This window comes from Saccopteryx bilineata, chromosome 12, assembly GCF_036850765.1.
Source record: "Saccopteryx bilineata isolate mSacBil1 chromosome 12, mSacBil1_pri_phased_curated, whole genome shotgun sequence".
NCBI lineage: Eukaryota > Metazoa > Chordata > Mammalia > Chiroptera > Emballonuridae > Saccopteryx > Saccopteryx bilineata.
The window spans coordinates 42686671-42697845 of record NC_089501.1 but is presented as its reverse complement, the minus strand read 5'-3'; the positions used below and the strand labels follow the sequence as shown (position 1 = coordinate 42697845).

At 43.0% G+C, this 11175-nt stretch overlaps 1 pseudogene; it reads left to right on the top strand.

Moving 5' to 3' along the window:
• The first annotated feature begins 7126 nt into the window (after positions 1–7126).
• On the top strand, positions 7127–8049 carry LOC136316356 (ornithine aminotransferase, mitochondrial pseudogene; annotated as a pseudogene).
• Positions 8050–11175: the final 3126 nt, after the last annotated feature.

Genomic DNA, 11175 nt, shown 5'->3' with positions numbered 1-11175 from the left:
CCTCCCAGAAAGTTTGCAACTTACAACTTTTATAAAGGCAAGTAGTGGACTCTGCAACTGGACATGGCTTTATTTCTTTAAACATGAATCACATATGAAATGGATCTATTATGATGTATAATTATTTAATAAAACCACTAGCATAAAGTTCCTAAAAGAAAAAAAGCAAGTGCCTAAACCCGTGATGGCGAACCTCTTTATAAAACCTGCCCACTTTTGTAGTGCTGGTCAACCTGGTTCCTCCCGCCCACTAGTGGGTGGTCCAGCTTTCATGGTGGGCCAATCACCACGCTGTTTGGTTGCTCCACTACCTTCCACCATGAAAGCTGGAACGCCCCTAGTGGGCGGGAGGAACCAGGTTGACCAGCACTGCAAAAGTGGGCGGTTTTTATAAAGAGGTTCGCCATAACGGGCCTAAACTGTAGTGCAAAGGATGCGATATTCCCACAGAAACGGGGTCATAGGCGAGGCAGCTGCTACACGTGACCACGAGCACAGGGAGAACGCAACACACATGCGGCCGTTTTCCCAACAGCCCGCTGCTGCTCTTCCTCTTTTGGGTTCTCACTTCCTCTCTCTGTTTTAGTGCTTCTCAAGCCACTGCTGCAGAAAAGTGACTTTAAATTTGAAGCTGTGTAACTTGTTCTGATTCTCAGTGTTTCCTGGTATCAGAAACGTCCCATCCTGAGTACTGGGAAAGAGTTGGTGGGTTCTAACCCTCTGAGGAATACAAGTATCTCTCAGCTGTCCTGGGGGTTCGTTCAAGGTTTTCTTCACCAGATCTCAGAGGCAGATCAATCGTATTGTTTTGATTGACTCAGGGGGGCCAGGCCCACTGGAATTACTGTCAATCTACCCAGAGCTGCCGAAGGACAGACCCTAACCCAGATACTGGAGACAAGGTTCAGACTGGAGGGTCCCTGAGCCTAAGGCTTGTCTATGTTCAATGTTTGCTTAAATGGGTCATTCTTTGCTTGATCTTCTTATCCTGGTTTTTTGGTTTGTTTTTGTTCGTTTTGCTGGAGACTGGTGTGTATCAGGAATTGTGTGACATGTGAGAACCTATGAAGTAGAGACAAGGGGCCATGAGCTATGGAAATAGAGTGGTGAAAATTCAGATTGTGACACGTGGCGGCAAAGGAAAGGGACATCCGTCTGCTCAGCAGATATGCAAGAAAGAAGATTCAATCCCGACTGTGAAAACCTTGTGAACAAGAAGAAAGCCTGTGACTATAAGAAATTAGGCAAGGCATAAGTTGTATATGACAAGTGCAGAGTGGCCACAGCAGGGCCCCAGGAGCAGAGGTGGGCTGGACTTAAGTGAGCAGAGGCTTAATTCACTATCTCAGCAACCCTGTTGGGACCAGGCCAGAAAATCGAGAGTGATCTTCCGAGCAGAGCTCACCGGACGGCTGAGAAACAGAACTCACCGAAGCTTGCTCAAGTCCCGACGGGACACAGAGGGACACTGAGAGGTGTCACAGACTCTGAGGTTGCTAAACAAAGTATAACCCTGCCTTCTAGGGTCTGAAAAGCCCCCTCAAATAGAATTGCTATCTGTCAGTGTGGGTGGCCCCTCATGTCACTTGTCCCCACCTGCCTCCTCCATTCTCTCCCCCCATTGGGCTTCCTTCCTCACCTTTCACATGGTCTCAAAAATGTCCCAGGTTTCTAGAAACTTCCTGCTTCAAAACTCTCTTGCACAGAAATCTCTGTACAAAACAGTTCAAATTTTGAGAGAAGAAAGAATTGACTGGGGGGAGTTCATTGGTCCCAGCCAGGTAATACACAGCCAGCTTTCTGCTCAGGCTGCCTTAGAGCTCACTCCTGGCCAGTTACTGTGATGTAGCATGGTACTTAGCGCTACTCCTAGACGCTATGAATAGGACAGGCATCACGGAACAAGGCTATTATGGGGTAAACTTAGGTGATAGTGAGATCAGTGGTAGCACGTAATCATGATGAGGAGATGAGAAAAAAGGAGAAGAGCACATGCACTCATTCTAGGAACACGTGTTGGGAACTTTATGCGCCAAGTGCCAGCCTTGTCCTTCGAATTCAACCTCGAAAGCGCTTATCACCGAACTAAATCAATAAACTTATAGTCATTCATCGTAATAAAATGAAATAGATGCTTTAATAGAGACTTGAATCAATTGCCATGTGGAAACAGAGAAAAGAGAATTAATTGTTCCTGGTGACTCAGAGAAATCTTGAAAGGAGTTAATATTAGTACGAGGTCTGGGAGAATCTGAAAGATTTTCACAACAGGTAATTATGAAGAAGCCTTTTTTCAAAGCATTATGCTATGCTATTTGATTCTCTTAACGGTGCTGTGAGATACATTGAGCAGGTCATTTCTACTATATAAGAGAGAAAACAGAATCCTTCAAAAGTTTAATTGATTGACCATGACCACATGACCACATACCCAGTGTGGGGCAAAACCCCCAGACTAGATCCCAAGTCCTCTGACTCCCAGTTCACAGCTTGTTTTCTATCTGTGTACATTGTGTTATGTGAAGAGGAGAAAGAATGGGCCTGTTCCATTGCCAGCAGTAGCCCTTGTACCATGATTTGAACCTGCCTTTCCTAAGCTCAATCTCCATCTTTCTTTTTCTTTCTTTCTTTCTTTCTTTCTTTCTTTCTTTCTTTCTTTCTTTCTTTCTTTCTTTCTTTCTTTCTTTCCTTCTTTCTTTCTTTCCTTCTTTCTTTCCTTCCTTCCTTCCTTCCTTCCTTCCTTCCTTCCTTCCTTCCTTCCTTCCTTCCTTCCTTCCTTCCTTCCTTTCTTTCTTTCTTTCTAAAAACTCTTGTATTTAGAACATATATCTGTCCAAGTCTTGATGGGAAATGAATGACAACTCAAATACATAGATTTGGGGGGAGTTTAATAAAGGTGTGAGCAGGTCTTCAGGGAACCAACAGAGGATACTCTACAATCCCAGAACTGGCGAGAGCAGAGATTCATGGTCACTGTTACCATCGCCGGGTCTGAAGGGTGAAATGGGAGGCGTTGTCAGGACCCAGAGAGGGTGGCATGGAGAGGCCACCTGGCAGGAACCATAGCTGTCATGGCAGGACAGTTAACCATGGCAACCACAACTGTACTCTCTCCTCGCTTCCCACCCACCGGGAGGCGGAGGGTGTGGAAACCCGCTGATGGGGTCCACACAAGGCCAGCTTTCCAGGACAAGATCATAGCAGAGGAGGGTGGAAGTGACTCTGGAGAGGTGAACAAGAGCCATCCAGCATGGGGAATGATGGGGGATACTCAATGTGGGAGGTGAGGTGTGGTTTCTGATCAGTTTCACGCTCCTTTCATACACACACTCACTCACACACACATACTCACTCACACAGTATTTTCTTTCCTCCTTTTCCCTGGCTGGTCCCTTTTGTATTTTGGAAAGATGACCACTCTAGTCACTGCCCCGGGTTTCCAGCCAGGAGTCCACTGGAGCCAAATCTATTTCATCTCAGTCTCTTGGTCATCGCAAGCCCCGAACTGACCTTGGGGGTGTATGCCTGCCGAGGTAAAGGATGGGTTGCAAAGGGAGCCCTTATAGGATTCTGCCGTGTTCCAAACCCTCTTCTTCTCAAAGGCCATCTCTGTACAGTCAGAATGGCTGCTCTATGGGATCATTTTGAGGAAAAAACCTTGGAGACTTAGGCTGAAGTTTCTCCTAAACTCCGACTGATTGAGCTAAGGTCTCTATTGTACCAGCTTCAGTCAATCTACTGTCTCCTGTACTCGGCAGAGAGCAAGGTGGGCCAACCTGGACATGACCAGTGAGTGCATCACTGCAGCCAAGAGCATGCTTTCGGAGGAGACTGGCTGGAAACCTTCCTTTCTCTCTCCCTCAGTGTAACCAGGGCGTCCAGAAGTTTATTTTTGTGGAGAAATAATTCTTTTTTTTTTTAACCTAATGAATGAAGTATGCCTTGGTTTCTACTTTTGAAAAAAAAAAAATTCACAAGCATGTAAATTATAGTTTTAATCATATTCAGTAGTATTTTCCCTCTCAGAGCCTTGATAGAAAGCCACTTTTATTGTAAGGTAGAAACAGGGCAGTTTAAAAGGGGTCAAAGGGTGGTGACATTTATTTTACGTCATGAAGATTAATTTTACCAAAATCTGATGTTTTAGCTCATAACTATGTGCCTGTTAAAGTGAACCAAAATCTTATACGGTATTCAGATGATATGGAAATTATGTGTCTTAAATCAAAGGTCTCGAATGAACAGTGGGCAGGTAGGATGTTCTGGAGAATCCTCTGTGCTGGATTGTGGTGTGTCCTTGTCCTCTACTTCACATTTGCTCATCAGAGCCCCATAGACGCGTCTAGCTGATTTTTATCCACTGGGAGGCTACCCACCCATGTTAGTCTCCTTCATCGACTTTGCCCAATCACTTCTAAATATTGTACTTTTTCCATTCTCCTTTCACAAGCAAACAGGAGTTCAGCTGTCCTGGGAAAGTTTTAGCCTAGAGATATCATGAAGGAGTACAGGGAAGACTCCAGAAAGATGCTAGGGCAGAAGTACAAAACCCTCCATAATAGGACATCTTGCAGAAAGGGACACTTTTCAGGAGAAAGAAGGAAGTTGTTTTTTGAGAAACAAAATGTCTGTTCTTTTATCTTTCCCAAGGCCTTGCCTTTTAACTTCTTTTTCTTGGCTGGACTTCTATAGACTTCGGAGGAAGTTCTGAGTAACTTTCTAATGTGTCAATTGGCAAAGCTAAAGGGCTTCATAAAATAATGGCTACAGTCTGGTCTAGTGATTTTCAACTGGTGTGCGCAAGGATTTTTAAAGTATGCCAATACCTGACTATTTAGTCAGGGGCACAGACCTCTTTTCCTTCGGACTGTCAATAATAATAATAAATGACAACAGCCAACACAATAGCCATCTGGTATGAATGAATCAAAATTATACCTATTCATTTTTGTCAGATAGGCAAAAAATACAATATATTTTTTGGTATGCCACAGAATTTTAGTACTTAGTTTATGTGTGTCATGAGATGAACAGGTTGAAAATCACTGCTCTAATGATACGTGGTATGTGAATGTATGACCCAGGCAGTTTCATCCTTTCCATCTTTTCCCTATGGTGAGTGTCTCAGGACACCAGTTAGTCCCAGCCAGCGCAGTATCCCATGGTCACAGCCTTTGCACTTTTGAACTCATCAAAACAACCAATGCACTTGACTTCAACTCCCTCAGTAGCCAACCTGAGAAAGCTAACTAGTTCTTCCAGATGTGAGCAGAGAACTAAGGGATTAGCATGGAACTAACTCCAGGTAATGTACTTGCATTTAAACTGGGACGTCTTGGAGATATTGCTCACATGGACAAAAATCACTCTAATGGTAAGAATGTGGAGACCTTTAGAATGTGATTGGGCAGTTGTGCCTTCCATGGAGAAAGCCTCCAACTCTTGTCACTGTAACCTCAATGATGCCTCTTCTACATAGGGGTGGTCCTTACAGTTTCACAGCAGGACCACTGGGATCTGGGTTCAGAACCTCCAGACTTGAGACTCAAACGTGGAAGAAGTGTGTAGTCCTTCAGCTTTGTTTGTTTGGCCTTTTAAACTCACAGGCCAGACTGCACTCAGTACGATCCAAGATTAGTGGCACGGCCGCTTGATGACTAACGCAATTAAATATGTCCTGGTGCTGGCACGGCCCCACGGTAACAAATCCCACAGTGTCAAATGCCTTTGCCAGATGGATTGCTAAACCTTTGGAAGCACTCTCAAGTACACATACTTAATCACTGCCGGCCCGGTTCGTGGAAAAATGACATGGTACGTGTGTGGGTGGAAGTTTCCTGTCACTTTTTTTGGGCAATCAATCCCATTGTCAGCTTTTATAACCACTATTGTCCTAGTTCCTCTCTTGTGAACTAGGAGTATTTAAGTATTATAATATGATGAATAGGGGAGATATAATAATATTTTTCCTCAAGTATCTTTGAGTTTTATAGAACAGGCTTGACTTCAAATATTCTGTCCCATTACTTAAATTTCTTTTTCTTAATTGTTTTTTAGGTGAGAGGAAGGGAGATAGTGAGGCAGACTTCCACATGTGCCCCGACCAGGATCTATCCAGCACCCCCATCTGGGGTGGATGCTCAAGTACTGAGCTATTTTTAGTGCCCAAGGCTGATGTGTTGGACCAACCAAGCAATTCTTAGCACCCAGAACCATGCTCAAACCAGTCAAGCCACTGGCTGCAGAAGGATAAGAAGGAGAGAAGGGGGGAGGAGAAGGGGGAGAAGCAGATGGTTGCTTCTCCTGTGTGCCCTGACTGGGAATCAAACTCAGGACTTCTACACACCAGGCTGACACTTTATCCACTGTGCCACCCACCAGGGCCCCATTACTTTTTAAAGTATATTTTGAACTCATTAAATTGGGTCCCAGTTTTTACTGTAAATGTAGGTTACAGCATTTCTTTTATTCAGTTTATTAAAGGACTTAACTAACTTGCCCAAGAGGGATGTACATATTAAAAAGGAAGTTAAGTGTTGTCAAAACCTAACTGAGGCTGTAGCTCAGCTGAACCTGTGTGTCCCGGTTGGGTCTCAGAGGTGCTACAGGAGTCATTGGACCTGAGGATCATGCTTGGATACTGGATTAACAGCCTGTATTCTCAGCTGAACCGTGGGAAGAAAGGGTATTCGGTCGGTGACGTTCTGACCTGAAGGACACGACGTTTTCCAAACCAGCACATTTCCACACTGCTGCTGTGCTTCGTCAGGGCGTTCATTCTTCAGTGGCTTGTGCTACATCAGTTGTCACTGAAAAACCGTCCAAGGCCCTCCATCCTCTGATTACATTTTTCAGCAGAAATCTAAATATGGTGCACACAACTCCCATCCTTTACCTATAGCCCTTGAGAGAGGGAAAGGTATTTACCTGTGGGATGTAAAAGGCAGAAAAAACATTTTGGTTTCCTGAATACTTGCATCCTGAGTACTGCCATCCAAAGATTGAGAATGCTCTGAAAAGTCAAACTGACAAATGAACCTTAATGTCTGGGGCTTTCTACAATAATGTACTTGGTGAGAACAGAGAGTATGTTACTGAACTTCTCAACCGCCACTAAGTTCCTCCTATGAATACAAGAGTGGAGGCTGGAGAGACCACTTGCAGACTTGCTCGGAGATGGGGATATACCATTAAGCGTATTTCAAAATACAAAGCAAAGTTTAGTTTTGCAGCTGGAAACTTTTGGGGTAGAACTCTGTCTGCTATCTCCAGTTCCACAGACCCAAGCAGTTATGATGGTTTGGGACCATTTCTGCCAGGTTTCAGAATCATTTCATATAGTGAGCTGCCTGTTCTTGAGCACATTCGTCTGGATCCAGACATCGCCAGGTTCATGGCAGAACCAATTCAGGGTGAGGTGGGCATTACTGTTCCCGATCCAGGCTGTTTAGTGGGCACGAGAGTTCTGTACCCAGCACCAGGTTCTGTTTATTGCCGACGAAATACAGACAGGATTGGCCAAAACTGGTAAATAGCTGGCTCTTGGTCGTGGAAACATCAACCTGACCTAGTCCGTCTTGGAAAGGCACCTTCCAGTGACTTATTCTCTGCCTCTATAGTATTTTGTGATGACGAAACAATGAAACAATAAAACGATGCTGACCATTAAACCAGGGCAGCATGGGCCAGCACACAGTGGCAATCACCTAGGCTGCCAAGCAGTCATTGCAGCCCTTGAGGTTTTGGAAGAAGAAAACCTTGCTGAAAATGCAGATAAAACGGGAGCCATCTTGAGGCATGAACTCATGCAGCTAGCTACCTTCTGACATTGTAGCTGCTGTAAGAGGAAAAGGGTCACTAAATGCTGTTGTCATTAGAGAAACCAAAGATTAACATGCTTGGAAGGCGTGTCCTTGACTTCAACATAATGGACTTCTGGTCAAGCCAATCCTTGGCGACATGATCAGGTTTGCACCTCTGCTTGGGATCAAGGAGGACGAGATTCAGGAATCCATAGAAATCATCAACATTGCCAGCTTGTCTTTCTGAGGGTAGTGACTGCTTTTCATGGGGACCGGGGGCCAGCAATGTCCTGTTAAAAGCCTCAGTATTTCTGCTCTTAACGCAGGTACATTCCACTCCCCTGTGTCACCTAGGACTTTTTTTTAAAAGATATATTGTTTTCCGTTCATACATAATAGAACATTTGTAACTGCGTAGTTTGCTATGTAAGAGAGTGTAATGGCATCTATATTCGATGAAGTATTCTTGTGTGCCAAGGTGAAATACATTTATCTGTATGTAGGCAGCTTTTTAATCAAGCCCTGTATAATTTATGTGTTTTTTATAATTTCTTTGCTGGTATTAATATATTTCAAAAAGTTATATGGGTTTTATACAAAAGACTAGTTTACTCTTATAAAGTTCAATCATAATCATTGAATTTTAGGGAGAATGAAATAGTTATGCTTACATAAACTACTAGGTTTAAATAAATTTTATATTAACTAACACTAGGATGAGTGTCATTATCCTGAATTAAGAATTAATGCTTAACATTGCCAAATTATGATTTAAGTGTGATGTAATTTGTACAAATACCTGTTTTTGGTTTGTCTTTAAATGTAAAATAAGTTTATAATTAAAATGTCAATAATTTATAAAAAACTAATTGAATCTATTGTTCAATTCACTAATCCCAATAAATCAATAAGGCATTCAATTTTTCCTTCTATCAATATTTACCACATGCCAGGAACTTGAGAGATAGGGCCTCAGCGTGATGTGGTATCACTCCTTAAGGAGTTTATCATTTAGTTGAAGAGGCAAAACTGGCCCTCATGAATGTGAATAAGAAGTATAGATAAATAAGTATAATAATTGCATGGCACAGATTGTTACTATTATAGAAGTTCAGAAGAAAAGAAACAAGTGCAAACAAAAGTAGGCAAACTTATCAAGGAAGTGGCAGATGACTAAACCCCCGGGGGTCTTATTTGACTTGAGGAGACACAGAGGAGGGTATCTATGTAAGGAAAATATATAAGCAAAGAGACTGAGGGGCATGTACACTAAGACAAGGCTGAAGGAGTGGAGGGCTTGACTGTTGAGAAATAAGACACAAAATAAAGCTATGAAGGGTAGAACATGGAATGTCTTAAGACAAGCAGAAGTGTTCAAGCTTCATGGTATAGTCTACAGGAAACCTCTGAAGGATTTTGATTCAAAGCTTAATTTCAGGACCCCATAGGCTGGAAGATCTTCCAGCATGATTCAACTGGTACTAGGGAGGCCTGAGAGTTACCTGGTATAAATGAAGTGGTAAAAGAAGGTGAGATGGGAATGCTATTGAAAAAGATCTGTTAAGGCCCTGGCCGGTTGGCTCAGCAGTAGCTCTCCTCTCTCTTTCTCTCTCTCTCTCTTTCTTTCTCTCTCTCTCTCTCTTTCTCTCTCTCTCTCTCTCTCTTTCTTCCCCTCTCTTCCCCTCCTGCAGCTGTGGCTCAAATGGTTTGAGCAATCTGGCCCAGGGCACTGAGGATGGCTCCATGGCCTTTCATCAGGCACTGAAATAGCTCAGTTGCTGAGCAACAGAGCAGCAGCCTCCGATGGGTAGAGCATTGCCCCCCTAGTGGGCTGGCTGGATGCATCTTGGTCGGGGCCCATGTGGAGTCTGCCTTCCTGCTTCCCTGCCTCTCATTTAATAAAAGAAAGAAAGAAAGAAAGAAAGAAAGAAAGAAAGAAAGAAAGAAAGAAAGAAAGAAAAAGATCTGTCAAGACAAGACAGAGAAATAAAGAGGAAAATAGAGTCACAGTGATTACTCAAGCCCAGCAATGATGCCCATGGTAATCATGGAATGAATCTAGTTCCATTGAATTTAGATGATATTCATGCTAGTGACAGAGAGGAGACTTTAGACCGGACTCTGTGTGGGAAAGGAGATGAATTGGATTTTTAATTCATGAATTGTGAGGTGATGAAAGGAAATGAAAATATCTCTTATATAATCAAAGAGGTACATAGATCTCAAGTGAGAGGTAAAAAAAAAAAAAGAATGGCCTGTAAGAATGTAATACTGAAGCCATGGCCGTTGCTGACGACTCTGAGGAAGAGAGCCTGTGCCCAGGGCAAAGCTTTACGGCTAGTATTCCTTAAGCCCGCGGACCAGCTGTAGCCACACAGCAGGCCTGCCCGGCACTGGGGGTGTTAGAATAACAGAGCTGCATAGACAAGCCTGTCATACTTGATTAAATGGCATTTTATGATTGAAACTCGGCAAGGGAACTGTTTCTAAAATTAAGTTCCGCTAAATTTAAAAAACAAGTTCTCAAAATTAATGGGGTACTTCAGCTTCCCTGCCTGAAGCACTATGTAAATCCACCATAAACATAAGTTCTGTCTTTCACCATCTCTGTTCCTAATCTGACATAGATGATCACACACAACTTCCTTGCTAAACTGCACAGTTGTTAATATGTTGATTCTTTTTTTAAAAAAATTATTATTAGTATCTTGATTCTTAGATGAGAAAACCAAAGACCACAGAAACTTGGTAGCTTAATCCAGATCACATAGCAAATGGCAGAAATAAAACTGTTAGCAAGGGTGTTGAATGCCAAGGGTGCAGGCGTTGAGCCATGTGATGAGAGGTCATGTTCAACAGCAATGCAGAGAAGGTGGGACCTCTTCCAAAAAGCCAGAAGAAAAAATTCCTGCAATGCTAGATCTCCAAAAGAATCATCCAGAGAAACAGATTGCTAATTTCTCTCCACTTCATACATCTCACCATTCGTGTGCACGCGCCCACACGGGCACACATGCCCAACACTCCTGAAAGGCCTGTTAAGGTCAGGAGTGGAATTATAGTTCATTGCAGGTACATAGGTGTGGGATCGATGAAAAGTAATTATGCTGCTACATATTCATATTTAATAAATAGGGGTGCTTCTCTATTACAAACTTTGAACTCACAATCATCCGTACAGATGAAAGAAACTACTTTTCAAAGCAAAAGCCACCATCCCTGCTCTCCACAAACAGACGGCACCATGGTTGGGCAAGGATGTTTCAGTTTCGACTAAAATTTGTGAGTCCGTGGCTAAAATCCTAAACTTAGGCAGGTAATATAAATGAATAAAATGATACCAGCATAAGACAACAAAGAGAAACAAATTTGT